The 27,489-nt window shown below is 47.0% G+C and overlaps 17 non-coding genes across 17 annotated transcripts; 11 read left to right on the top strand and 6 right to left on the bottom strand.

The window, feature by feature from the left end:
- Nucleotides 1–757: 757 nt before the first annotated feature.
- Nucleotides 758–828, bottom strand: TRNAG-GCC (transfer RNA glycine (anticodon GCC)). The gene has a single exon. It is a non-coding gene; the product is annotated as a tRNA-Gly (tRNA).
- A 1,738-nt stretch (nucleotides 829–2,566) lies between these two features.
- On the top strand, nucleotides 2,567–2,639 carry TRNAK-CUU (transfer RNA lysine (anticodon CUU)). The gene has a single exon. It is a non-coding gene; the product is annotated as a tRNA-Lys (tRNA).
- A 1,326-nt stretch (nucleotides 2,640–3,965) lies between these two features.
- Nucleotides 3,966–4,036, bottom strand: TRNAG-GCC (transfer RNA glycine (anticodon GCC)). The gene has a single exon. It is a non-coding gene; the product is annotated as a tRNA-Gly (tRNA).
- Nucleotides 4,037–4,170: 134 nt separating this feature from the next.
- TRNAK-CUU (transfer RNA lysine (anticodon CUU)) lies at nucleotides 4,171–4,243 on the top strand. Its single transcript has one exon. It is a non-coding gene; the product is annotated as a tRNA-Lys (tRNA).
- A 1,343-nt stretch (nucleotides 4,244–5,586) lies between these two features.
- On the bottom strand, nucleotides 5,587–5,657 carry TRNAA-GGC (transfer RNA alanine (anticodon GGC)). Its single transcript has one exon. It is a non-coding gene; the product is annotated as a tRNA-Ala (tRNA).
- Nucleotides 5,658–7,207: 1,550 nt separating this feature from the next.
- Nucleotides 7,208–7,278, bottom strand: TRNAG-GCC (transfer RNA glycine (anticodon GCC)). Its single transcript has one exon. It is a non-coding gene; the product is annotated as a tRNA-Gly (tRNA).
- Nucleotides 7,279–7,412: 134 nt separating this feature from the next.
- TRNAK-CUU (transfer RNA lysine (anticodon CUU)) lies at nucleotides 7,413–7,485 on the top strand. The gene has a single exon. It is a non-coding gene; the product is annotated as a tRNA-Lys (tRNA).
- A 1,549-nt stretch (nucleotides 7,486–9,034) lies between these two features.
- TRNAK-CUU (transfer RNA lysine (anticodon CUU)) lies at nucleotides 9,035–9,107 on the top strand. The gene has a single exon. It is a non-coding gene; the product is annotated as a tRNA-Lys (tRNA).
- Nucleotides 9,108–10,655: 1,548 nt separating this feature from the next.
- TRNAK-CUU (transfer RNA lysine (anticodon CUU)) lies at nucleotides 10,656–10,728 on the top strand. Its single transcript has one exon. It is a non-coding gene; the product is annotated as a tRNA-Lys (tRNA).
- A 1,531-nt stretch (nucleotides 10,729–12,259) lies between these two features.
- Nucleotides 12,260–12,332, top strand: TRNAK-CUU (transfer RNA lysine (anticodon CUU)). The gene has a single exon. It is a non-coding gene; the product is annotated as a tRNA-Lys (tRNA).
- Nucleotides 12,333–13,880: 1,548 nt separating this feature from the next.
- Nucleotides 13,881–13,953, top strand: TRNAK-CUU (transfer RNA lysine (anticodon CUU)). Its single transcript has one exon. It is a non-coding gene; the product is annotated as a tRNA-Lys (tRNA).
- Nucleotides 13,954–15,280: 1,327 nt separating this feature from the next.
- On the bottom strand, nucleotides 15,281–15,351 carry TRNAG-GCC (transfer RNA glycine (anticodon GCC)). The gene has a single exon. It is a non-coding gene; the product is annotated as a tRNA-Gly (tRNA).
- A 134-nt stretch (nucleotides 15,352–15,485) lies between these two features.
- Nucleotides 15,486–15,558, top strand: TRNAK-CUU (transfer RNA lysine (anticodon CUU)). The gene has a single exon. It is a non-coding gene; the product is annotated as a tRNA-Lys (tRNA).
- Nucleotides 15,559–16,901: 1,343 nt separating this feature from the next.
- TRNAG-GCC (transfer RNA glycine (anticodon GCC)) lies at nucleotides 16,902–16,972 on the bottom strand. The gene has a single exon. It is a non-coding gene; the product is annotated as a tRNA-Gly (tRNA).
- Nucleotides 16,973–17,106: 134 nt separating this feature from the next.
- On the top strand, nucleotides 17,107–17,179 carry TRNAK-CUU (transfer RNA lysine (anticodon CUU)). The gene has a single exon. It is a non-coding gene; the product is annotated as a tRNA-Lys (tRNA).
- Nucleotides 17,180–18,711: 1,532 nt separating this feature from the next.
- Nucleotides 18,712–18,784, top strand: TRNAK-CUU (transfer RNA lysine (anticodon CUU)). The gene has a single exon. It is a non-coding gene; the product is annotated as a tRNA-Lys (tRNA).
- A 1,548-nt stretch (nucleotides 18,785–20,332) lies between these two features.
- On the top strand, nucleotides 20,333–20,405 carry TRNAK-CUU (transfer RNA lysine (anticodon CUU)). Its single transcript has one exon. It is a non-coding gene; the product is annotated as a tRNA-Lys (tRNA).
- Nucleotides 20,406–27,489: the final 7,084 nt, after the last annotated feature.

Genomic DNA, 27,489 nt, shown 5'->3' on the forward strand with positions numbered 1-27,489 from the left:
AAAGGTGCTCACATAGCAGTATGAGGAGGGCACTCTGCACACGGCCTGAGATTTAGCTGAGAGGATTGAAAAAAAGGAAGTTGCTCTTTCCCTTAACTTGTTTTTAGATGAGGTACTTCCCAACAAAAGTTACAAACCAAAAAGCCTTTCAGTCCCGGCAAGCAAAAAAAGTGGTTGCTTTCATTTGACTTAAGTTTGTTACTACTTTTTTTTCTTTACTTTTAGTATGTTTTCTTAATTGCTAGGTGCTGGGAAAGCAAGTTGTAGGTAAGCTGACACAACATCTCAACATCTACTGTGAGAAAACTCAGGACAAAAGTAGAATGAATGAGGGCCTAGAGAGAACGCTCCAAATTTGAGCAAGGCCCTGAGTAGAGTGCAAAGACAACAAGGCAAAAAGTTGTAAAACAACACCAGATGAGCAGATGCTGCTGACTTGGCATTTCCGAGGCTTTTCTAGACAGTTAAAAAGAAGCCTAATAGGTGAGTACTGGAGAGGGAGAGATGCTGCACGTCACTGGCACTGCTAGAAGACATGCAAGGCCTTTGGGCACGCAAGTGTCCCAAGGCTGCTTTAACTTGTGTGTCTTAGAGTCATGTTTGCTGGGTACTAGTGTCCCTCTTCTCGACTGTCAGCCAGCACTGTGGCCAAGTGCCACGGTGACTCTTGCAAATGTCCTTAAATGGCTTCTGGCCTGCAGAGATGTCTTAAGCTTGAGAAGTGCAAAGTGTGGAGGTGTGCCAAAATCCTAGCATTTGCATTGGCCGGGAATCGAACCCGGGCCTCCCGCGTGGCAGGCGAGAATTCTACCACTGAACCACCAATGCCTTGCACTGTTGCTCGGTGCTGAAAAACGTGGCCAGCCAAATCAGGCCATACAAGATTGCCTTCTTCTGTGCGGATGGCAAAGGTGAGGCTGGCGCCATTTTGCAATTTTTGACATTTCAGCTCAAGCAAGCAAGCCCGGCTAGCTCAGTCGGTAGAGCATGAGACTCTTAATCTCAGGGTCGTGGGATCGAGCCCCACGTTGGGCGATCAAAGCTTCTCCTTTTACTTTCTACTAGGCAGAGCTCCTCCAAAACGATTACAAACCATCACCAGGCCATCACTTCCTCTTTCACATGCCACTCCCCACTCCCTTTGCTAACAAACGAAAATGTCATCTCAGCTTTCCCCTTCACTTTTACTCACACAACCTCTTTTAACAACTTTTCAGCAAAAGTGCTTCACCACCCCAAGAAAGAGAAAAACACTCCTTCTTACAATCTTACTCATCTTTCCTATACTACTTTTCTTATCTGCTTTTCCCAGATTTCCGTTGGCTTTACTCCAGTCCTTTTGTCAAGGAGAGACTTACAATCAATCACTTGACAAGGAACAACCACCTGAAAGATACTCATTCTCGTATGCCTGGTGCACACCATGCAATTCCCCATCAGATAGATGGGCCGATAGATCCTTTCCGACAGACACGATCGGATTTCACTACTATGCAAATCAATCAGACAAACGATCGGAAATCAGATCGGACCTGCCGGAAATCATCTGTTCGACCCATCTATCTGACAGGCATTGGTATGGTGTGTATTAGGCTTTGCACTCCAAAGGTGCTCACATAGCAGTATGAGGAGGGCACTCTGCACACGGCCTGAGATTTAGCTGAGAGGATTGAAAAAAAGGAAGTTGCTCTTTCCCTTAACTTGTTTTTAGATGAGGTACTTCCCAACAAAAGTTACAAACCAAAAAGCCTTTCAGTCCCGGCAAGCAAAAAAAGTGGTTGCTTTCATTTGACTTAAGTTTGTTACTACTTTTTTTTCTGTACTTTTAGTATGTTTTCTTAATTGCTAGGTGCTGGGAAAGCAAGTTGTAGGTAAGCTGACACAACATCTCAACATCTACTGTGAGAAAACTCAGGACAAAAGTAGAATGAATGAGGGCCTAGAGAGAACGCTCCAAATTTGAGCAAGGCCCTGAGTAGAGTGCAAAGACAACAAGGCAAAAAGTTGTAAAACAACACCAGATGAGCAGATGCTGCTGACTTGGCATTTCCGAGGCTTTTCTAGACAGTTAAAAAGAAGCCTAATAGGTGAATACTGGAGAGGGAGAGATGCTGCACGTCACTGGCACTGCTAGAAGACATGCAAGGCCTTTGCGCACGCAAGTGTCCCAAGGCTGCTTTAACTTGTGTGTCTTAGAGTCATGTTTGCTGGGTACTAGTGTCCCTCTTCTCGACTGTCAGCCAGCACTGTGGCCAAGTGCCACGGCGACTCTTGCAAATGTCCTTAAATGGCTTCTGGCCTGCAGAGATGTCTTAAGCTTGAGAAGTGCAAAGTGTGGAGGTGTGCCAAAAGCCTAGCATTTGCATTGGCCGGGATTCAAACCCGGGCCTCCCGCGTGGCAGGCGAGAATTCTACCACTGAACCACCAATGGCTTGCCCTGTTGCCCGGTGCTGAAAAACGTGGCCAGCCAAATCAGGCCATACAAGATTGCCTTCTTCTGTGCGGATGGCAAAGGTGAGGCTGGCGCCATTTTGCAATTTTTGACATTTCAGCTCAAGCAAGCAAGCCCGGCTAGCTCAGTCGGTAGAGCATGAGACTCTTAATCTCAGGGTCGTGGGTTCGAGCCCCACGTTGGGCGATCAAAGCTTCTCCTTTTACTTTCTACTAGGCAGAGCTCCTCCAAAACGATTACAAACCATCACCAGGCCATCACTTCCTCTTTCACATGCCACTCCCCACTCCCTTTGCTAACAAACGAAAATGTCATCTCAGCTTTCCCCTTCACTTTTACTCACACAACCTCTTTTAACAACTTTTCAGCAAAAGTGCTTCACCACCCCAAGAAAGAGAAAAACACTCCTTCTTACAATCTTACTCATCTTTCCTATACTACTTTTCTTATCTGCTTTTCACAGCTTTCCGTTGGCTTTACTCCAGTCCTTTTGTCAAGGAGAGACTTACAATCAATCACTTGACAAGGAACAACCACCTGAAAGATACTCATTCTCGTATGCCTGGTGCACACCATGCAATTCCCCATCAGATAGATGGGCCGATAGATCCTTTCCGACAGACACGATCAGATTTCACTACTATGCAAATCAATCAGAAAAACGATCGGAAATCAGATCGGACCTGCCGGAAATCATCTGTTCGACCCATCTATCTGACAGGCATTGGTATGGTGTGTATTAGGCTTTGCACTCCAAAGGTGCTCACATAGCAGTATGAGGAGGGCACTCTGCACACGGCCTGAGATTTAGCTGAGAGGATTGAAAAAAAGGAAGTTGCTCTTTCCCTTAACTTGTTTTTAGATGAGGTACTTCCCAACAAAAGTTACAAACCAAAAAGCCTTTCAGTCCCGGCAAGCAAAAAAAGTGGTTGCTTTCATTTGACTTAAGTTTGTTACTACTTTTTTTTCTGTACTTTTAGTATGTTTTCTTAATTGCTAGGTGCTGGGAAAGCAAGTTGTAGGTAAGCTGACACAACATCTCAACATCTACTGTGAGAAAACTCAGGACAAAAGTAGAATGAATGAGGGCCTAGAGAGAACGTTCCAAATTTGAGCAAGGCCCTGAGTAGAGTGCAAAGACAACAAGGCAAAAAGTTGTAAAACAACACCAGATGAGCAGATGCTGCTGACTTGGCATTTCCGAGGCTTTTCTAGACAGTTAAAAAGAAGCCTAATAGGTGAGTACTGGAGAGAGAGAGATGCTGCACGTCACTGGCACTGCTAGAAGACATGCAAGGCCTTTGGGCACGCAAGTGTCCCAAGGCTGCTTTAACTTGTGTGTCTTAGAGTCATGTTTGCTGGGTACTAGTGTCCCTCTTCTCGACTGTCAGCCAGCACTGTGGCCAAGTGCCACGGTGACTCTTGCAAATGTCCTTAAATGGCTTCTGGCCTGCAGAGATGTCTTAAGCTTGAGAAGTGCAAAGTGTGGAGGTGTGCGAAAATCCTAGCATTTGCATTGGCCGGGAATCGAACCCGGGCCTTCCGCGTGGCAGGCGAGAATTCTACCACTGAACCACCAATGCCTTGCCCTGTTGCTCGGTGCTGAAAAACGTGGCCAGCCAAATCAGGCCATACAAGATTGCCTTCTTCTGTGCGGATGGCAAAGGTGAGGCTGGCGCCATTTTGCAATTTTTGACATTTCAGCTCAAGCAAGCAAGCCCGGCTAGCTCAGTCGGTAGAGCATGAGACTCTTAATCTCAGGGTCGTGGGTTCGAGCCCCACGTTGGGCGATCAAAGCTTCTCCTTTTACTTTCTACTAGGCAGAGCTCCTCCAAAACGATTACAAACCATCACCAGGCCATCACTTCCTCTTTCACATTCCACTCCCCACTCCCTTTGCTAACAAACAAAAATGTCATCTCAGCTTTCCCCTTCACTTTTACTCACACAACCTCTTTTAACAACTTTTCAGCAAAAGTGCTTCACCACCCCAAGAAAGAGAAAAACACTCCTTCTTACAATCTTACTCATCTTTCCTATACTACTTTTCTTATCTGCTTTTCCCAGATTTCCGTTGGCTTTACTCCAGTCCTTTTGTCAAGGAGAGACTTACAATCAATCACTTGACAAGGAACAACCACCTGAAAGATACTCATTCTCGTATGCCTGGTGCACACCATGCAATTCCCCATCAGATAGATGGGCCGATAGATCCTTTCCGACAGACACGATCGGATTTCCGTTCGGATTTCCGATCACTACTATGCAAATCGATCAGAAAAACGATCGGAAATCAGATCGGACCTGCCGGAAATCATCTGTTCGACCCATCTATCTGACAGGCATTGGTATGGTGTGTATTAGGCTTTGCACTCCAAAGGTGCTCACATAGCAGTATGAGGAGGGCACTCTGCACACGGCCTGAGATTTAGCTGAGAGGATTGAAAAAAAGGAAGTTGCTCTTTCCCTTAACTTGTTTTTAGATGAGGTACTTCCCAACAAAAGTTACAAACCAAAAAGCCTTTCAGTCCCGGCAAGCAAAAAAAGTGGTTGCTTTCATTTGACTTAAGTTTGTTACTACTTTTTTTTCTGTACTTTTAGTATGTTTTCTTAATTGCTAGGTGCTGGGAAAGCAAGTTGTAGGTAAGCTGACACAACATCTCAACATCTACTGTGAGAAAACTCAGGACAAAAGTAGAATGAATGAGGGCCTAGAGAGAACGTTCCAAATTTGAGCAAGGCCCTGAGTAGAGTGCAAAGACAACAAGGCAAAAAGTTGTAAAACAACACCAGATGAGCAGATGCTGCTGACTTGGCATTTCCGAGGCTTTTCTAGACAGTTAAAAAGAAGCCTAATAGGTGAGTACTGGAGAGGGAGAGATGCTGCACGTCACTGGCACTGCTAGAAGACATGCAAGGCCTTTGGGCACGCAAGTGTCCCAAGGCTGCTTTAACTTGTGTGTCTTAGAGTCATGTTTGCTGGGTACTAGTGTCCCTCTTCTCGACTGTCAGCCAGCACTGTGGCCAAGTGCCACGGTGACTCTTGCAAATGTCCTTAAATGGCTTCTGGCCTGCAGAGATGTCTTAAGCTTGAGAAGTGCAAAGTGTGGAGGTGTGCCAAAATCCTAGCATTTGCATTGGCCGGGAATCGAACCCGGGCCTCCCGCGTGCCAGGCGAGAATTCTACCACTGAACCGCCAATGCCTTGCCCTGTTGCTCGGTGCTGAAAAACGTGGCCAGCCAAATCAGGCCATACAAGATTGCCTTCTTCTGTGCGGATGGCAAAGGTGAGGCTGGCGCCATTTTGCAATTTTTGACATTTCAGCTCAAGCAAGCAAGCCCGGCTAGCTCAGTCTGTAGAGCATGAGACTCTTAATCTCAGGGTCGTGGGTTCGAGCCCCACGTTGGGCGATCAAAGCTTCTCCTTTTACTTTCTACTAGGCAGAGCTCCTCCAAAACTATTACAAACCATCACCAGGCCATCACTTCCTCTTTCACATGCCACTCCCCACTCCCTTTGCTAACAAACGAAAATGTCATCTCAGCTTTCCCCTTCACTTTTACTCACACAACCTCTTTTAACAACTTTTCAGCAAAAGTGCTTCACCACCCCAAGAAAGAGAAAAACACTCCTTCTTACAATCTTACTCATCTTTCCTATACTACTTTTCTTATCTGCTTTTCACAGCTTTCCGTTGGCTTTACTCCAGTCCTTTTGTCAAGGAGAGACTTACAATCAATCACTTGACAAGGAACAACCACCTGAAAGATACTCATTCTCGTATGCCTGGTGCACACCATGCAATTCCCCATCAGATAGATGGGCCGATAGATCCTTTCCGACAGACAGGATCGGATTTCCGTTCGGATTTCCGATCACTACTATGCAAATCGATCAGAAAAACGATCGGAAATCAGATCGGACCTGCCGGAAATCATCTGTTCGACCCATCTATCTGACAGGCATTGGTATGGTGTGTATTAGGCTTTGCACTCCAAAGGTGCTCACATAGCAGTATGAGGAGGGCACTCTGCACACGGCCTGAGATTTAGCTGAGAGGATTGAAAAAAAGGAAGTTGCTCTTTCCCTTAACTTGTTTTTAGATGAGGTACTTCCCAACAAAAGTTACAAACCAAAAAGCCTTTCAGTCCCGGCAAGCAAAAAAAGTGGTTGCTTTCATTTGACTTAAGTTTGTTACTACTTTTTTTTCTGTACTTTTAGTATGTTTTCTTAATTGCTAGGTGCTGGGAAAGCAAGTTGTAGGTAAGCTGACACAACATCTCAACATCTACTGTGAGAAAACTCAGGACAAAAGTAGAATGAATGAGGGCCTAGAGAGAACGTTCCAAATTTGAGCAAGGCCCTGAGTAGAGTGCAAAGACAACAAGGCAAAAAGTTGTAAAACAACACCAGATGAGCAGATGCTGCTGACTTGGCATTTCCGAGGCTTTTCTAGACAGTTAAAAAGAAGCCTAATAGGTGAGTACTGGGGAGGGAGAGATGCTGCACGTCACTGGCACTGCTAGAAGACATGCAAGGCCTTTGGGCACGCAAGTGTCCCAAGGCTGCTTTAACTTGTGTGTCTTAGAGTCATGTTTGCTGGGTACTAGTGTCCCTCTTCTCGACTGTCAGCCAGCACTGTGGCCAAGTGCCACGGTGACTCTTGCAAATGTCCTTAAATGGCTTCTGGCCTGCAGAGATGTCTTAAGCTTGAGAAGTGCAAAGTGTGGAGGTGTGCCAAAATCCTAGCATTTGCATTGGCCGGGAATCGAACCCGGGCCTCCCGCGTGGCAGGCGAGAATTCTACCACTGAACCACCAATGCCTTGCCCTGTTGCTCGGTGCTGAAAAACGTGGCCAGCCAAATCAGGCCATACAAGATTGCCTTCTTCTGTGCGGATGGCAAAGGTGAGGCTGGCGCCATTTTGCAATTTTTGACATTTCAGCTCAAGCAAGCAAGCCCGGCTAGCTCAGTCGGTAGAGCATGAGACTCTTAATCTCAGGGTCGTGGGTTCGAGCCCCACGTTGGGCGATCAAAGCTTCTCCTTTTACTTTCTACTAGGCAGAGCTCCTCCAAAACGATTACAAACCATCACCAGGCCATCACTTCCTCTTTCACATGCCACTCCCCACTCCCTTTGCTAACAAACGAAAATGTCATCTCAGCTTTCCCCTTCACTTTTACTCACACAACCTCTTTTAACAACTTTTCAGCAAAAGTGCTTCACCACCCCAAGAAAGAGAAAAACACTCCTTCTTACAATCTTACTCATCTTTCCTATACTACTTTTCTTATCTGCTTTTCCCAGATTTCCGTTGGCTTTACTCCAGTCCTTTTGTCAAGGAGAGACTTACAATCAATCACTTGACAAGGAACAACCACCTGAAAGATACTCATTCTCGTATGCCTGGTGCACACCATGCAATTCCCCATCAGATAGATGGGCCGATAGATCCTTTCCGACAGACACGATCGGATTTCCGTTCGGATTTCCGATCACTACTATGCAAATCAATCAGAAAAACGATTGGAAATCAGATCGGACCTGCCGGAAATCATCTGTTCGACCCATCTATCTGACAGGCATTGGTATGGTGTGTATTAGGCTTTGCACTCCAAAGGTGCTCACATAGCAGTATGAGGAGGGCACTCTGCACACGGCCTGAGATTTAGCTGAGAGGATTGAAAAAAAGGAAGTTGCTCTTTCCCTTAACTTGTTTTTAGATGAGGTACTTCCCAACAAAAGTTACAAACCAAAAAGCCTTTCAGTCCCGGCAAGCAAAAAAAGTGGTTTACTTTCATTTGACTTAAGTTTGTTACTACTTTTTTTTCTGTACTTTTAGTATGTTTTCTTAATTGCTAGGTGCTGGGAAAGCAAGTTGTAGGTAAGCTGACACAACATCTCAACATCTACTGTGAGAAAACTCAGGACAAAAGTAGAATGAATGAGGGCCTAGAGAGAACGCTCCAAATTTGAGCAAGGCCCTGAGTAGAGTGCAAAGACAACAAGGCAAAAAGTTGTAAAACAACACCAGATGAGCAGATGCTGCTGACTTGGCATTTCCGAGGCTTTTCTAGACAGTTAAAAAGAAGCCTAATAGGTGAGTACTGGAGAGGGAGAGATGCTGCACGTCACTGGCACTGCTAGAAGACATGCAAGGCCTTTGGGCACGCAAGTGTCCCAAGGCTGCTTTAACTTGTGTGTCTTAGAGTCATGTTTGCTGGGTACTAGTGTCCCTCTTCTCGACTGTCAGCCAGCACTGTGGCCAAGTGCCACGGTGACTCTTGCAAATGTCCTTAAATGGCTTCTGGCCTGCAGAGATGTCTTAAACTTGAGAAGTGCAAAGTGTGGAGGTGTGCCAAAATCCTAGCATTTGCATTGGCCGGGAATCGAACCTGGGACTCCCGCGTGGCAGGCGATAATTCTACCACTGAACCACCAATGCCTTGCCCTGTTGCTCGGTGCTGAAAAACGTGGCCAGCCAAATCAGGCCATACAAGATTGCCTTCTTCTGTGCAGATGGCAAAGGTGAGGCTGGCGCCATTTTGCAATTTTTGACATTTCAGCTCAAGCAAGCAAGCCCGGCTAGCTCAGTCGGTAGAGCATGAGACTCTTAATCTCAGGGTCGTGGGTTCGAGCCCCACGTTGGGCGATCAAAGCTTCTCCTTTTACTTTCTACTAGGCAGAGCTCCTCCAAAACGATTACAAACCATCACCAGGCCATCACTTCCTCTTTCACATGCCACTCCCCACTCCCTTTGCTAACAAACGAAAATGTCATCTCAGCTTTCCCCTTCACTTTTACTCACACAACCTCTTTTAACAACTTTTCAGCAAAAGTGCTTCACCTCCCCAAGAAAGAGAAAAACACTCCTTCTTACAATCTTACTCATCTTTCCTATACTACTTTTCTTATCTGCTTTTCACAGCTTTCCGTTGGCTTTACTCCAGTCCTTTTGTCAAGGAGAGACTTACAATCAATCACTTGACAAGGAACAACCACCTGAAAGATACTCATTCTCGTATGCCTGGTGCACACCATGCAATTCCCCATCAGATAGATGGGCCGATAGATCCTTTCCGACAGACAGGATCGGATTTCCGTTCGGATTTCTAATCACTTCTATGCAAATCGATCAGAAAAACGATCGGAAATCAGATCGGACCTGCCGGAAATCATCTGTTCGACCCATCTATCTGACAGGCATTGGTATGGTGTGTATTAGGCTTTGCACTCCAAAGGTGCTCACATAGCAGTATGAGGAGGGCACTCTGCACACGGCCTGAGATTTAGCTGAGAGGATTGAAAAAAAGGAAGTTGCTCTTTCCCTTAACTTGTTTTTAGATGAGGTACTTCCCAACAAAAGTTACAAACCAAAAAGCCTTTCAGTCCCGGCAAGCAAAAAAAGTGGTTGCTTTCATTTGACTTAAGTTTGTTACTACTTTTTTTTCTGTACTTTTAGTATGTTTTCTTAATTGCTAGGTGCTGGGAAAGCAAGTTGTAGGTAAGCTGACACAACATCTCAACATCTACTGTGAGAAAACTCAGGACAAAAGTAGAATGAATGAGGGCCTAGAGAGAACGTTCCAAATTTGAGCAAGGCCCTGAGTAGAGTGCAAAGACAACAAGGCAAAAAGTTGTAAAACAACACCAGATGAGCAGATGCTGCTGACTTGGCATTTCCGAGGCTTTTCTAGACAGTTAAAAAGAAGCCTAATAGGTGAGTACTGGAGAGGGAGAGATGCTGCACGTCACTGGCACTGCTAGAAGACATGCAAGGCCTTTGGGCACGCAAGTGTCCCAAGGCTGCTTTAACTTGTGTGTCTTAGAGTCATGTTTGCTGGGTACTAGTGTCCCTCTTCTCGACTGTCAGCCAGCACTGTGGCCAAGTGCCACGGTGACTCTTGCAAATGTCCTTAAATGGCTTCTGGCCTGCAGAGATGTCTTAAGCTTGAGAAGTGCAAAGTGTGGAGGTGTGCCAAAAGCCTAGCATTTGCATTGGCCGGGAATCAAACCCTGGCCTCCCGCGTGGCAGGCGAGAATTCTACCACTGAACCACCAATGCCTTGCCCTGTTGCTCGGTGCTGAAAAACGTGGCCAGCCAAATCAGGCCATACAAGATTGCCTTCTTCTGTGCGGATGGCAAAGGTGAGGCTGGCGCCATTTTGCAATTTTTGACATTTCAGCTCAAGCAAGCAAGCCCGGCTAGCTCAGTCGGTAGAGCATGAGACTCTTAATCTCAGGGTCGTGGGTTCGAGCCCCACGTTGGGCGATCAAAGCTTCTCCTTTTACTTTCTACTAGGCAGAGCTCCTCCAAAACGATTACAAACCATCACCAGGCCATCACTTCCTCTTTCACATGCCACTCCCCACTCCCTTTGCTAACAAACGAAAATGTCATCTCAGCTTTCCCCTTCACTTTTACTCACACAACCTCTTTTAACAACTTTTCAGCAAAAAGGCTTCACCACCCCAAGAAAGAGAAAAACACTCCTTCTTACAATCTTACTCATCTTTCCTATACTACTTTTCTTATCTGCTTTTCCCAGATTTCCGTTGGCTTTACTCCAGTCCTTTTGTCAAGGAGAGACTTACAATCAATCACTTGACAAGGAACAACCACCTGAAAGATACTCATTCTCGTATGCCTGGTGCACACCATGCAATTCCCCATCAGATAGATGGGCCGATAGATCCTTTCCGACAGACACGATCGGATTTCACTACTATGCAAATCAATCAGAAAAACGATCGGAAATCAGATCGGACCTGCCGGAAATCATCTGTTCGACCCATCTATCTGACAGGCATTGGTATGGTGTGTATTAGGCTTTGCACTCCAAAGGTGCTCACATAGCAGTATGAGGAGGGCACTCTGCACACGGCCTGAGATTTAGCTGAGAGGATTGAAAAAAAGGAAGTTGCTCTTTCCCTTAACTTGTTTTTAGATGAGGTACTTCCCAACAAAAGTTACAAACCAAAAAGCCTTTCAGTCCCGGCAAGCAAAAAAAGTGGTTGCTTTCATTTGACTTAAGTTTGTTACTACTTTTTTTTCTGTACTTTTAGTATGTTTTCTTAATTGCTAGGTGCTGGGAAAGCAAGTTGTAGGTAAGCTGACACAACATCTCAACATCTACTGTGAGAAAACTCAGGACAAAAGTAGAATGAATGAGGGCCTAGAGAGAACGTTCCAAATTTGAGCAAGGCCCTGAGTAGAGTGCAAAGACAACAAGGCAAAAAGTTGTAAAACAACACCAGATGAGCAGATGCTGCTGACTTGGCATTTCCGAGGCTTTTCTAGACAGTTAAAAAGAAGCCTAATAGGTGAATACTGGAGAGGGAGAGATGCTGCACGTCACTGGCACTGCTAGAAGACATGCAAGGCCTTTGGGCACGCAAGTGTCCCAAGGCTGCTTTAACTTGTGTGTCTTAGAGTCATGTTTGCTGGGTACTAGTGTCCCTCTTCTCGACTGTCAGCCAGCACTGTGGCCAAGTGCCACGGCGACTCTTGCAAATGTCCTTAAATGGCTTCTGGCCTGCAGAGATGTCTTAAGCTTGAGAAGTGCAAAGTGTGGAGGTGTGCCAAAATCCTAGCATTTGCATTGGCCGGGATTCAAACCCAGGCCTCCCGCGTGGCAGGCGAGAATGCTACCACTGAACCACCAATGCCTTGCCCTGTTGCTCGGTGCTGAAAAACGTGGCCAGCCAAATCAGGCCATACAAGATTGCCTTCTTCTGTGCGGATGGCAAAGGTGAGGCTGGCGCCATTTTGCAATTTTTGACATTTCAGCTCAAGCAAGCAAGCCCGGCTAGCTCAGTCGGTAGAGCATGAGACTCTTAATCTCAGGGTCGTGGGTTCGAGCCCCACGTTGGGCGATCAAAGCTTCTCCTTTTACTTTCTACTAGGCAGAGCTCCTCCAAAACGATTACAAACCATCACCAGGCCATCACTTCCTCTTTCACATGCCACTCCCCACTCCCTTTGCTAACAAACGAAAATGTCATCTCAGCTTTCCCCTTCACTTTTACTCACACAACCTCTTTTAACAACTTTTCAGCAAAAGTGCTTCACCACCCCAAGAAAGAGAAAAACACTCCTTCTTACAATCTTACTCATCTTTCCTATACTACTTTTCTTATCTGCTTTTCACAGCTTTCCGTTGGCTTTACTCCAGTCCTTTTGTCAAGGAGAGACTTACAATCAATCACTTGACAAGGAACAACCACCTGAAAGATACTCATTCTCGTATGCCTGGTGCACACCATGCAATTCCCCATCAGATAGATGGGCCGATAGATCCTTTCCGACAGACAGGATCAGATTTCCGTTCGGATTTCCGATCACTACTATGCAAATCGATCAGAAAAACGATCGGAAATCAGATCGGACCTGCCGGAAATCATCTGTTCGACCCATCTATCTGACAGGCATTGGTATGGTGTGTATTAGGCTTTGCACTCCAAAGGTGCTCACATAGCAGTATGAGGAGGGCACTCTGCACACGGCCTGAGATTTAGCTGAGAGGATTGAAAAAAAGGAAGTTGCTCTTTCCCTTAACTTGTTTTTAGATGAGGTACTTCCCAACAAAAGTTACAAACCAAAAAGCCTTTCAGTCCCGGCAAGCAAAAAAAGTGGTTGCTTTCATTTGACTTAAGTTTGTTACTACTTTTTTTTCTTTACTTTTAGTATGTTTTCTTAATTGCTAGGTGCTGGGAAAGCAAGTTGTAGGTAAGCTGACACAACATCTCAACATCTACTGTGAGAAAACTCAGGACAAAAGTAGAATGAATGAGGGCCTAGAGAGAACGTTCCAAATTTGAGCAAGGCCCTGAGTAGAGTGCAAAGACAACAAGGCAAAAAGTTGTAAAACAACACCAGATGAGCAGATGCTGCTGACTTGGCATTTCCGAGGCTTTTCTAGACAGTTAAAAAGAAGCCTAATAGGTGAGTACTGGAGAGGGAGAGATGCTGCACGTCACTGGCACTGCTAGAAGACATGCAAGGCCTTTGGGCACGCAAGTGTCCCAAGGCTGCTTTAACTTGTGTGTCTTAGAGTCATGTTTGCTGGGTACTAGTGTCCCTCTTCTCGACTGTCAGCCAGCACTGTGGCCAAGTGCCACGGCGACTCTTGCAAATGTCCTTAAATGGCTTCTGGCCTGCAGAGATGTCTTAAGCTTGAGAAGTGCAAAGTGTGGAGGTGTGCCAAAATCCTAGCATTTGCATTGGCCGGGAATCGAACCCGGGCCTCCCGCGTGGCAGGCGAGACTTCTACCACTGAACCACCAATGCCTTGCCCTGTTGCTCGGTGCTGAAAAACGTGGCCAGCCAAATCAGGCCATACAAGATTGCCTTCTTCTGTGCGGATGGCAAAGGTGAGGCTGGCGCCATTTTGCAATTTTTGACATTTGAGCTCAAGCAAGCAAGCCCGGCTAGCTCAGTCGGTAGAGCATGAGACTCTTAATCTCAGGGTCGTGGGTTCGAGCCCCACGTTGGGCGATCAAAGCTTCTCCTTTTACTTTCTACTAGGCAGAGCTCCTCCAAAACGATTACAAACCATCACCAGGCCATCACTTCCTCTTTCACATGCCACTCCCCACTCCCTTTGCTAACAAACGAAAATGTCATCTCAGCTTTCCCCTTCACTTTTACTCACACAACCTCTTTTAACAACTTTTCAGCAAAAGTGCTTCACCACCCCAAGAAAGAGAAAAACACTCCTTCTTACAATCTTACTCATCTTTCCTATACTACTTTTCTTATCTGCCTTTCCCAGATTTCCGTTGGCTTTACTCCAGTCCTTTTGTCAAGGAGAGACTTACAATCAATCACTTGACAAGGAACAACCACCTGAAAGATACTCATTCTCGTATGCCTGGTGCACACCATGCAATTCCCCATCAGATAGATGGGCCGATAGATCCTTTCCGACAGACACGATCGGATTTCACTACTATGCAAATCAATCAGAAAAACGATCGGAAATCAGATCGGACCTGCCGGAAATCATCTGTTCGACCCATCTATCTGACAGGCATTGGTATGGTGTGTATTAGGCTTTGCACTCCAAAGGTGCTCACATAGCAGTATGAGGAGGGCACTCTGCACACGGCCTGAGATTTAGCTGAGAGGATTGAAAAAAAGGAAGTTGCTCTTTCCCTTAACTTGTTTTTAGATGAGGTACTTCCCAACAAAAGTTACAAACCAAAAAGCCTTTCAGTCCCGGCAAGCAAAAAAAGTGGTTGCTTTCATTTGACTTAAGTTTGTTACTACTTTTTTTTTCTTTACTTTTAGTATGTTTTCTTAATTGCTAGGTGCTGGGAAAGCAAGTTGTAGGTAAGCTGACACAACATCTCAACATCTACTGTGAGAAAACTCAGGACAAAAGTAGAATGAATGAGGGCCTAGAGAGAACGTTCCAAATTTGAGCAAGGCCCTGAGTAGAGTGCAAAGACAACAAGGCAAAAAGTTGTAAAACAACACCAGATGAGCAGATGCTGCTGACTTGGCATTTCCGAGGCTTTTCTAGACAGTTAAAAAGAAGCCTAATAGGTGAATACTGGAGAGGGAGAGATGCTGCACGTCACTGGCACTGCTAGAAGACATGCAAGGCCTTTGGGCACGCAAGTGTCCCAAGGCTGCTTTAACTTGTGTGTCTTAGAGTCATGTTTGCTGGGTACTAGTGTCCCTCTTCTCGACTGTCAGCCAGCACTGTGGCCAAGTGCCACGGCGACTCTTGCAATTGTCCTTAAATGGCTTCTGGCCTGCAGAGATGTCTTAAGCTTGAGAAGTGCAAAGTGTGGAGGTGTGCCAAAATCCTAGCATTTGCATTGGCCGGGATTCAAACCCGGGCCTCCCGCGTGGCAGGCGAGAATTCTACCACTGAACCACCAATGCCTTGCCCTGTTGCTCGGTGCTGAAAAACGTGGCCAGCCAAATCAGGCCATACAAGATTGCCTTCTTCTGTGCGGATGGCAAAGGTGAGGCTGGCGCCATTTTGCAATTTTTGACATTTCAGCTCAAGCAAGCAAGCCCGGCTAGCTCAGTCGGTAGAGCATGAGACTCTTAATCTCAGGGTCGTGGGTTCGAGCCCCACGTTGGGCGATCAAAGCTTCTCCTTTTACTTTCTACTAGGCAGAGCTCCTCCAAAACGATTACAAACCATCACCAGGCCATCACTTCCTCTTTCACATGCCACTCCCCACTCCCTTTGCTAACAAACGAAAATGTCATCTCAGCTTTCCCCTTCACTTTTACTCACACAACCTCTTTTAACAACTTTTCAGCAAAAGTGCTTCACCACCCCAAGAAAGAGAAAAACACTCCTTCTTACAATCTTACTCATCTTTCCTATACTACTTTTCTTATCTGCTTTTCACAGCTTTCCGTTGGCTTTACTCCAGTCCTTTTGTCAAGGAGAGACTTACAATCAATCACTTGACAAGGAACAACCACCTGAAAGATACTCATTCTCGTATGCCTGGTGCACACCATGCAATTCCCCATCAGATAGATGGGCCGATAGATCCTTTCCGACAGACAGGATCAGATTTCCGTTCGGATTTCCGATCACTACTATGCAAATCGATCAGAAAAACGATCGGAAATCAGATCGGACCTGCCGGAAATCATCTGTTCGACCCATCTATCTGACAGGCATTGGTATGGTGTGTATTAGGCTTTGCACTCCAAAGGTGCTCACATAGCAGTATGAGGAGGGCACTCTGCACACGGCCTGAGATTTAGCTGAGAGGATTGAAAAAAAGGAAGTTGCTCTTTCCCTTAACTTGTTTTTAGATGAGGTACTTCCCAACAAAAGTTACAAACCAAAAAGCCTTTCAGTCCCGGCAAGCAAAAAAAGTGGTTGCTTTCATTTGACTTAAGTTTGTTACTACTTTTTTTTCTTTACTTTTAGTATGTTTTCTTAATTGCTAGGTGCTGGGAAAGCAAGTTGTAGGTAAGCTGACACAACATCTCAACATCTACTGTGAGAAAACTCAGGACAAAAGTAGAATGAATGAGGGCCTAGAGAGAACGTTCCAAATTTGAGCAAGGCCCTGAGTAGAGTGCAAAGACAACAAGGCAAAAAGTTGTAAAACAACACCAGATGAGCAGATGCTGCTGACTTGGCATTTCCGAGGCTTTTCTAGACAGTTAAAAAGAAGCCTAATAGGTGAGTACTGGAGAGGGAGAGATGCTGCACGTCACTGGCACTGCTAGAAGACATGCAAGGCCTTTGGGCACGCAAGTGTCCCAAGGCTGCTTTAACTTGTGTGTCTTAGAGTCATGTTTGCTGGGTACTAGTGTCCCTCTTCTCGACTGTCAGCCAGCACTGTGGCCAAGTGCCACGGCGACTCTTGCAAATGTCCTTAAATGGCTTCTGGCCTGCAGAGATGTCTTAAGCTTGAGAAGTGCAAAGTGTGGAGGTGTGCCAAAATCCTAGCATTTGCATTGGCCGGGAATCGAACCCGGGCCTCCCGCGTGGCAGGCGAGAATTCTACCACTGAACCACCAATGCCTTGCCCTGTTGCTCGGTGCTGAAAAACGTGGCCAGCCAAATCAGGCCATACAAGATTGCCTTCTTCTGTGCGGATGGCAAAGGTGAGGCTGGCGCCATTTTGCAATTTTTGACATTTCAGCTCAAGCAAGCAAGCCCGGCTAGCTCAGTCGGTAGAGCATGAGACTCTTAATCTCAGGGTCGTGGGTTCGAGCCCCACGTTGGGCGATCAAAGCTTCTCCTTTTACTTTCTACTAGGCAGAGCTCCTCCAAAACGATTTCAAACCATCACCAGGCCATCACTTCCTCTTTCACATGCCACTCCCCACTCCCTTTGCTAACAAACGAAAATGTCATCTCAGCTTTCCCCTTCACTTTTACTCACACAACCTCTTTTAACAACTTTTCAGCAAAAGTGCTTCACCACCCCAAGAAAGAGAAAAACACTCCTTCTTACAATCTTACTCATCTTTCCTATACTACTTTTCTTATCTGCTTTTCCCAGATTTCCGTTGGCTTTACTCCAGTCCTTTTGTCAAGGAGAGACTTACAATCAATCACTTGACAAGGAACAACCACCTGAAAGATACTCATTCTCGTATGCCTGGTGCACACCATGCAATTCCCCATCAGATAGATGGGCCGATAGATCCTTTCCGACAGACACGATCGGATTTCACTACTATGCAAATCAATCAGAAAAACGATCGGAAATCAGATCGGACCTGCCGGAAATCATCTGTTCGACCCATCTATCTGACAGGCATTGGTATGGTGTGTATTAGGCTTTGCACTCCAAAGGTGCTCACATAGCAGTATGAGGAGGGCACTCTGCACACGGCCTGAGATTTAGCTGAGAGGATTGAAAAAAAGGAAGTTGCTCTTTCCCTTAACTTGTTTTTAGATGAGGTACTTCCCAACAAAAGTTACAAACCAAAAAGCCTTTCAGTCCCGGCAAGCAAAAAAAGTGGTTGCTTTCATTTGACTTAAGTTTGTTACTACTTTTTTTTTCTGTACTTTTAGTATGTTTTCTTAATTGCTAGGTGCTGGGAAAGCAAGTTGTAGGTAAGCTGACACAACATCTCAACATCTACTGTGAGAAAACTCAGGACAAAAGTAGAATGAATGAGGGCCTAGAGAGAACGTTCCAAATTTGAGCAAGGCCCTGAGTAGAGTGCAAAGACAACAAGGCAAAAAGTTGTAAAACAACACCAGATGAGCAGATGCTGCTGACTTGGCATTTCCGAGGCTTTTCTAGACAGTTAAAAAGAAGCCTAATAGGTGAGTACTGGAGAGGGAGAGATGCTGCACGTCACTGGCACTGCTAGAAGACATGCAAGGCCTTTGGGCACGCAAGTGTCCCAAGGCTGCTTTAACTTGTGTGTCTTAGAGTCATGTTTGCTGGGTACTAGTGTCCCTCTTCTCGACTGTCAGCCAGCACTGTGGCCAAGTGCCACGGCGACTCTTGCAAATGTCCTTAAATGGCTTCTGGCCTGCAGAGATGTCTTAAGCTTGAGAAGTGCAAAGTGTGGAGGTGTGCCAAAATCCTAGCATTTGCATTAGCCGGGAATCGAACCCGGGCCTCCCGCGTGGCAGGCGAGAATTCTACCACTGCACCACCAATGCCTTGCCCTGTTGCTCGGTGCTGAAAAACGTGGCCAGCCAAATCAGGCCATACAAGATTGCCTTCTTCTGTGCGGATGGCAAAGGTGAGGCTGGCGCCATTTTGCAATTTTTGACATTTCAGCTCAAGCAAGCAAGCCCGGCTAGCTCAGTCGGTAGAGCATGAGACTCTTAATCTCAGGGTCGTGGGTTCGAGCCCCACGTTGGGCGATCAAAGCTTCTCCTTTTACTTTCTACTAGGCAGAGCTCCTCCAAAACGATTACAAACCATCACCAGGCCATCACTTCCTCTTTCACATGCCACTCCCCACTCCCTTTGCTAACAAACGAAAATGTCATCTCAGCTTTCCCCTTCACTTTTACTCACACAACCTCTTTTAACAACTTTTCAGCAAAAGTGCTTCACCACCCCAAGAAAGAGAAAAACACTCCTTCTTACAATCTTACTCATCTTTCCTATACTACTTTTCTTATCTGCTTTTCACAGCTTTCCGTTGGCTTTACTCCAGTCCTTTTGTCAAGGAGAGACTTACAATCAATCACTTGACAAGGAACAACCACCTGAAAGATACTCATTCTCGTATGCCTGGTGCACACCATGCAATTCCCCATCAGATAGATGGGCCGATAGATCCTTTCCGACAGACAGGATCAGATTTCCGTTCGGATTTCCGATCACTACTATGCAAATCGATCAGAAAAACGATCGGAAATCAGATCGGACCTGCCGGAAATCATCTGTTCGACCCATCTATCTGACAGGCATTGGTATGGTGTGTATTAGGCTTTGCACTCCAAAGGTGCTCACATAGCAGTATGAGGAGGGCACTCTGCACACGGCCTGAGATTTAGCTGAGAGGATTGAAAAAAAGGAAGTTGCTCTTTCCCTTAACTTGTTTTTAGATGAGGTACTTCCCAACAAAAGTTACAAACCAAAAAGCCTTTCAGTCCCGGCAAGCAAAAAAAGTGGTTGCTTTCATTTGACTTAAGTTTGTTACTACTTTTTTTTCTGTAATTTTAGTATGTTTTCTTAATTGCTAGGTGCTGGGAAAGCAAGTTGTAGGTAAGCTGACACAACATCTCAACATCTACTGTGAGAAAACTCAGGACAAAAGTAGAATGAATGAGGGCCTAGAGAGAACGTTCCAAATTTGAGCAAGGCCCTGAGTAGAGTGCAAAGACAACAAGGCAAAAAGTTGTAAAACAACACCAGATGAGCAGATGCTGCTGACTTGGCATTTCCGAGGCTTTTCTAGACAGTTAAAAAGAAGCCTAATAGGTGAGTACTGGAGAGGGAGAGATGCTGCACGTCACTGGCACTGCTAGAAGACATGCAAGGCCTTTGGGCACGCAAGTGTCCCAAGGCTGCTTTAACTTGTGTGTCTTAGAGTCATGTTTGCTGGGTACTAGTGTCCCTCTTCTCGACTGTCAGCCAGCACTGTGGCCAAGTGCCACGGTGACTCTTGCAAATGTCCTTAAATGGCTTCTGGCCTGCAGAGATGTCTTAAGCTTGAGAAGTGCAAAGTGTGGAGGTGTGCCAAAATCCTAGCATTTGCGTTGGCCGGGAATCGAACCCGGGCCTCCCGCGTGGCAGGCGAGAATTCTACCACTGAACCACCAATGCCTTGCCCTGTTGCTCGGTGCTGAAAAACGTGGCCAGCCAAATCAGGCCATACAAGATTGCCTTCTTCTGTGCGGATGGCAAAGGTGAGGCTGGCGCCATTTTGCAATTTTTGACATTTCAGCTCAAGCAAGCAAGCCCGGCTAGCTCAGTCGGTAGAGCATGAGACTCTTAATCTCAGGGTCGTGGGTTCGAGCCCCACGTTGGGCGATCAAAGCTTCTCCTTTTACTTTCTACTAGGCAGAGCTCCTCCAAAACGATTACAAACCATCACCAGGCCATCACTTCCTCTTTCACATGCCACTCCCCACTCCCTTTGCTAACAAACGAAAATGTCATCTCAGCTTTCCCCTTCACTTTTACTCACACAACCTCTTTTAACAACTTTTCAGCAAAAGTGCTTCACCACCCCAAGAAAGAGAAAAACACTCCTTCTTACAATCTTACTCATCTTTCCTATACTACTTTTCTTATCTGCTTTTCCCAGATTTCCGTTGGCTTTACTCCAGTCCTTTTGTCAAGGAGAGACTTACAATCAATCACTTGACAAGGAACAACCACCTGAAAGATACTCATTCTCGTATGCCTGGTGCACACCATGCAATTCCCCATCAGATAGATGGGCCGATAGATCCTTTCCGACAGACACGATCGGATTTCCGTTCGGATTTCCGATCACTACTATGCAAATCAATCAGAAAAACGATCGGAAATCAGATCGGACCTGCCGGAAATCATCTGTTCGACCCATCTATCTGACAGGCATTGGTATGGTGTGTATTAGGCTTTGCACTCCAAAGGTGCTCACATAGCAGTATGAGGAGGGCACTCTGCACACGGCCTGAGATTTAGCTGAGAGGATTGAAAAAAAGGAAGTTGCTCTTTCCCTTAACTTGTTTTTAGATGAGGTACTTCCCAACAAAAGTTACAAACCAAAAAGCCTTTCAGTCCCGGTGTAACGATCGGTGGGCGCAGAGAGTATCTGATTACCGTTGATCTGCAGTGTCACCGGAAATACAGATATATACCAGATTATAAGTGATCTGCAGTCTCACCGATAATCTGATATACAAACTAACCTCTGTTCACCTGAGTAGAGTGTAGTGTTTGGTGTAACAGTATCACTTTGAGGACTAGGCCTCAGTGCAGCAAGGAGTACTGCACAGATTCCTTCCGCAGACCTGAGCTCTCCAAGACGGGAGGAGTCAGACTGACAGTAGGAAGGATGTCTGAAAGTGACCCTCAGGAGAAGGGTCGCTAACAGAGCGAGGAACCGCCTCCAACGGTAAGGTCGGTTCTCGAGGTCGGATAAGCCAGGTCGTACACACACGGACAGATAAAGTACAAGATCAGGAGGCAAAAGGCGGAGTCAAAGTACAGGCAGGGTTCAGCAACGGGGTATCAGATATATCGGGGTACAAAATCAGGAGGCAGAAGCAGAGTCAAGGAACGAGCCGGGGTTCGGCAACAGAGTATCAGAAATATCGAGGTACAAAATCAGAGTTCAGAAGGGTAGTCAAGGCAGGCAAAAGTCATAACAGATAATCACAATCAAACTAGTACTTTAGCTATCAACAGAATCTAGCTAAGTGTAGGATTACAGCTCCAGCTGGTCCCGCCACACTTGCAGATCTGACTACGGATCTGGGTGCTCCCACATGTGTGATCGCACGCCAGACAAAGAGCAAGTGAACAACCAGCAGTATATATACTCTAGGACCTTTCCAGGACCTCCCTAATTGCTGGTCCAATGAGAGCAGTGGAATTTGTCAGCTGACCCAGCTGGTCAGCCGACACCCTTCTAACTGCTATTTAAACTCTGCCTTTCTGCTCGCGCGCGTGTAAGTCTGAATCTTGGTGGACTATCAGTCCCAGCCACACCAGTACTGTCATGCAATGTATCTAGTGCGGGGGCCGCCTCTGATGCGGATTCCGCCGCACTGCCTATGCGGCATGCAGCGTTTTTTCCGCGTTGTGACGCCATGCTGGACGCGGAAACAGCCGCCTCACCTTGAGAGACGGCGGCATTTCCGCGTTTCCTTACAGTACCCCCCCCCCCCGAGGAGTGGACTCCGGACAACTCCTACCAGGTTTCTCGGGATGTAAGGCATGAAACTCCCTTCTTAACTCGTCTGCATGCATGCGTGAACCCGGTACCCATTGTCTCTCCTCAATGCCGTACCCTTTCCAATGTACGAGGTACTGAACCGAGTTTTGAACCGTGCGGGAATCTAAAATCTTTTCCACTTCATATTCAGGTTGGGCATCTACTAACACAGGAGGAGGAGGAGTGGGACCCACCTGGACTGCGGGTTTAAGAAGTGATACGTGGAAGGACCTCACTCCCCGCATGCTGGTGGGAAGATCAACGGTATATGTGACCTCGTTGATCTTCCTAGCAACCGGGAATGGACCCACGAACCTGGGACCAAGTTTGTCAGAAGGTTGTCTCAGGGTCAAGTGACGTGTAGATACCCAGACCAAGTCCCCTGGTCTGAACCTCCACTCCACTGAGCGTTTTTTGTCAGCTTGACCCTTCTGACTCAAAAACGCCTTTTGTAAACTATCTCTCACCGTGCGCCAAATGTCTTTAAAAGACCTCTGCCAGGCCTCCAGAGCTGGAAACGGGGTGGAGGCCACTGGAAATGGTGAGAACTTGGGCAATTTTCCAGACACAACCTGGAACGGAGAGAATCCGGTGGAAGAGCTTTTCAAATTATTTTGTGCGAACTCCGCGAAGGGCAGAAATTTAACCCAGTCGCTCTGCGTCTCCGCAACGTAGCACCTCAAAAATTGCTCCAATGACTGGTTGATTCTCTCCGTTTGCCCATTGGTCTGTGGGTGGTAGCCCGATGAAAATGACAGCTTCATGCCCATCTGTTGGCAGAATGCCCTCCAGAATCTAGAAACGAACTGGACTCCCCGATCCGACACTATGTTCTCCGGAATGCCGTGCAGCCGGAAGACATGTGTAATAAACAAGTCGGCCAATTCCTGGGCTGAGGGGAGTCCTTTCAAGGGCACGAAATGGGCCATTTTACTGAAGCGGTCGACTACCACCCAAATGACCGACATACCTTCTGACTTGGGAAGTTCGCCCACAAAATCCATGGACAAATGAGTCCATGGCTCACTCGGGGTGGGTAAAGGCTGCAAGGTACCCACAGGTGCCAGCCGGGAGGGTTTACTCTTAGCGCAAACTGCACACTCCCTAACGAACTCCTTGCAGTCTGCTGCTAAAGAAGGCCACCAAGCACACCTGGATACTAGATCCTGAGTTCTAGATGCCCCAGGGTGTCCCGCATTCTTGTGAGAATGAAACATCTGCAAAGTGCGGAGACGAAAGGGTAGGGGTACAAACATCACCCCTTCAGGTTTCCCTTCGGGGACATCCTGCTGAAAAGGCCTCAGGGTCTCTGTCCAGTCCTCCCAAGTCTCAGCTGCCGCTAACACTAGCCTCTGTGGGATAATGGACTCTGGGGCAGGAGGCTCGGCTGTCTCTGGCTCAAAGCATCTGGACAGAGCATCTGCCTTAACGTTCTTGCTGCCCGGGGTGTATGTAATCAGGAACCTGAACCTCGAAAAAAATAACGACCATCGAGCCTGACGGGGACTTAACCTCTTAGCCCCCTCGATGTATTCCAGGTTTTTGTGATCGGTGTATACCGTAATCATATGCTCTGCTCCTTCCAGCCAATGACGCCACTCCTCAAAGGCAAGTTTAATGGCAAGGAGCTCTCTGTTGCCTATATCGTAGTTTCTCTCTGCCGGAGAGAACCTACGAGAGAAATAGGCACAGGGATGTAATCTTCCCTGCAACCCTGATCGCTGAGACAGCACAGCCCCTACCCCGACCTCTGAGGCGTCCACCTCAACAATAAAGGGGTAAGAAGTGTCAACGTGCCTCAGAATGGGTGCTGAGCAAAACAAGTCTTTCAGAGTGGAGAATGCTCGTAGAGCTTCTGGAGTCCAGTGGTTAGTATCTGCCCCTTTTTTTGTAAGACTGGTGAGGGGTGAAATGACCGTGGAATACCCCTTTATGAACCTTCTGTAATAGTTCGCAAAGCCTAAGAACCGCTGTAAAGATTTTAACCCCACGGGTTGGGGCCACTCTAACACAGCAGAGACTTTGGCGGGATCCATACACAGGCCCGTGGTGGAAATAATGTAACCCAGAAAGGCGACAGATGTTACTTCGAAAATACATTTCTCAAGTTTAGCGTATAACGAGTTTTGTCTTAGTTTGCTGAGTACAAATTTCACATGCGTTCTGTGCTCAGAGAGGTTGTTGGAGAAAACAAGTATATCGTCTAGATAGACCAGCACGAATCTCCCCAACACCTCTCTGAAGACCTCGTTGATGAGTTCCTGGAAAACGGCCGGAGCATTACATAACCCAAAGGGCATTACTAGGTACTCGTAATGCCCGTCTGGCGTGTTAAAGGCCGTTTTCCACTCATCACCCTTTCTTATGCGTACCAGGTTGTACGCGCCCCGTAAATCCAGTTTTGAGAAGATCTTGGCGTCTGTGACCTGCGTAAATAAATCGTCTATCAGGGGTAACGGATATCGGTTCTTTACCGTGATTTTATTCAGTCCCCGGTAATCGATACAGGGCCGCAGGCCCCCGTCTTTCTTTTTAACGAAAAAGAAACCTGCTCCAGCAGGCGATCGGGACGGACGAATGAAACCCTTGGCTAAATTCTCACGGATATATTCTTGCATGGCCAACTTTTCTGGCCCAGATAAATTGTACAGATGACCCCGAGGAGGCATACAACCAGAACGGATATCAATGGGGCAATCAAAAGAGCGATGTGGGGGTAATTTGTCTGCTGCCTTGGGACAGAACACATCAGAATATTCTAAATATTGCTCAGGTACCCCTTGTACATGAACCCTGGTTTGGCCCAGTGTCACCTTCCCTAAACATTGCTGAAAGCAGCGTGCTGACCAAGAAACCAGTTGGCCGGTGGCCCAATCGATGTGCGGAGAATGAAGGTGCAACCATGGCATGCCGAGTATAATGGTGGAAGTAGACATATGCAACACAAAGAATTGTAATTTTTCCCAGTGCAGAACCCCTATGGTGACTCCCACCTCTGGTGTCTGAGACAGTGGGTGACTCCCTTGCAGAGGAGAGTCATCCACTGCCGTAACCTGGATGGGTGGTTGTACAGGTGTGAGTGGGATACCCAATTTCTTAGCAAACTCAAAATCCATAAAATTTGCCGCGGAGCCTGAATCGATAAAGGCTTCCGTGACCTCGGTTTTATCTTCCCACGTAATGGTGCAGGGAAGAAGCAACCGTTTTTCTTCTAAGGGTAAAAGTCGGACGCCCAGGGTGTTACCCCCTACCACTCCCAGGCGGTAGCGTTTTCCCGGCTTATTAGGGCAGTTTCGTACTATATGCCCCCCTTCAGCGCAATACAGACACAGCTGTTCGGTCATTCTCCGTCTTCGCTCCACCTGGGTCAATTTTGACCGACCAATCTGTATTGGCTCGGATGGAAGCAAGACCGGAGAAGACGAAACAGTAGGAGGTGGAATCACTGGGGCTGTGGCGTAAGACACCCCTCTGACACGGGAACTACCCCTGGTCTGCCTTTGGTAGCCCAGCCTGCGGTCGATCCGGATGGCCGCTGAGATGGCCTCATCGACTGTTCTGGGTTCGGGCTGACTTAACATCATGTCAGAGACCTCATCGGACAGCCCTGACAAGAAACAATCTAACAGGGCATGAGTGTCCCACCTGGCCGTAACTGACCACCTCCTAAACTCGGCCGCGTAATCTTCGACCGGACCTTCGCCTTGACGCAATAGCTTGAGCTTCCGCTCAGAAGTCGAGGCAAGGTCTGGATCGTCGTAAATTACCGCCATAGCCTTAAAGAATTCCTCTACAGAGGTAAGCGCTTTGTCTCCGGTGGGCAGGCTATATGCCCATGACTGGGAGTCGCCGGACAACAAAGTTTTAATAAACGTGACCCTCTGAGTCTCAGTACCCGAAGATTGGGGTCTCAACTCAAAATAGGAAAATACTCTACTCCTAAAATTCCGGAAGTCAGATCTGTGGCCGGAAAAGCTTTCAGGGACAGGCATACGTATGTCAGAGCTAGGAGAGGATCGCACATGATTCACTGATGTCTGGAGGGTTTGTACAGACCCTGATAGGGCATCAATAAGAGTTATGTGGGTGCCCAGTACTTGATTGATGTTGTCCACCGAAGCGGCAAGTACACCCAGACAATCAGTGTTTGCGTCCATTTTGTATTTGGGTCTGGCGTTCTGTAACGATCGGTGGGCGCAGAGAGTATCTGATTACCGGTGATCTGCAGTGTCACCGGAAATACAGATATATACCAGATTATAAGTGATCTGCAGTCTCACCGATAATCTGATATACAAACTAACCTCTGTTCACCTGAGTAGAGTGTAGTGTTTGGTGTAACAGTATCACTTTGAGGACTAGGCCTCAGTGCAGCAAGGAGTACTGCACAGATTCCTTCCGCAGACCTGAGCTCTCCAAGACGGGAGGAGTCAGACTGACAGTAGGAAGGATGTCTGAAAGTGACCCTCAGGAGAAGGGTCGCTAACAGAGCGAGGAACCGCCTCCAACGGTAAGGTCGGTTCTCGAGGTCGGATAAGCCAGGTCGTACACACACGGACAGATAAAGTACAAGATCAGGAGGCAAAAGGCGGAGTCAAAGTACAGGCAGGGTTCAGCAACGGGGTATCAGATATATCGGGGTACAAAATCAGGAGGCAGAAGCAGAGTCAAGGAACGAGCCGGGGTTCGGCAACAGAGTATCAGAAATATCGAGGTACAAAATCAGAGTTCAGAAGGGTAGTCAAGGCAGGCAAAAGTCATAACAGATAATCACAATCAAACTAGTACTTTAGCTATCAACAGAATCTAGCTAAGTGTAGGATTACAGCTCCAGCTGGTCCCGGCACACTTGCGGATCTGACTACGGATCTGGGTGCTCCCACATGTGTGATCGCACGCCAGACAAAGAGCAAGTGAACAACCAGCAGTATATATACTCTAGGACCTTTCCAGGACCTCCCTAATTGCTGGTCCAATGAGAGCAGTGGAATTTGTCAGCTGACCCAGCTGGTCAGCCGACACCCTTCTAACTGCTATTTAAACTCTGCCTTTCTGCTCGCGCGCGTGTAAGTCTGAATCTTGGTGGACTATCAGTCCCAGCCACACCAGTACTGTCATGCAATGTATCTAGTGCGGGGGCCGCCTCTGATGCGGATTCCGCCGCACTGCCTATGCGGCATGCAGCGT

Source organism: Hyperolius riggenbachi, chromosome 4 (genome assembly GCF_040937935.1).
Source record: "Hyperolius riggenbachi isolate aHypRig1 chromosome 4, aHypRig1.pri, whole genome shotgun sequence".
In the NCBI taxonomy this organism is placed as follows: Eukaryota; Metazoa; Chordata; class Amphibia; order Anura; family Hyperoliidae; genus Hyperolius; species Hyperolius riggenbachi.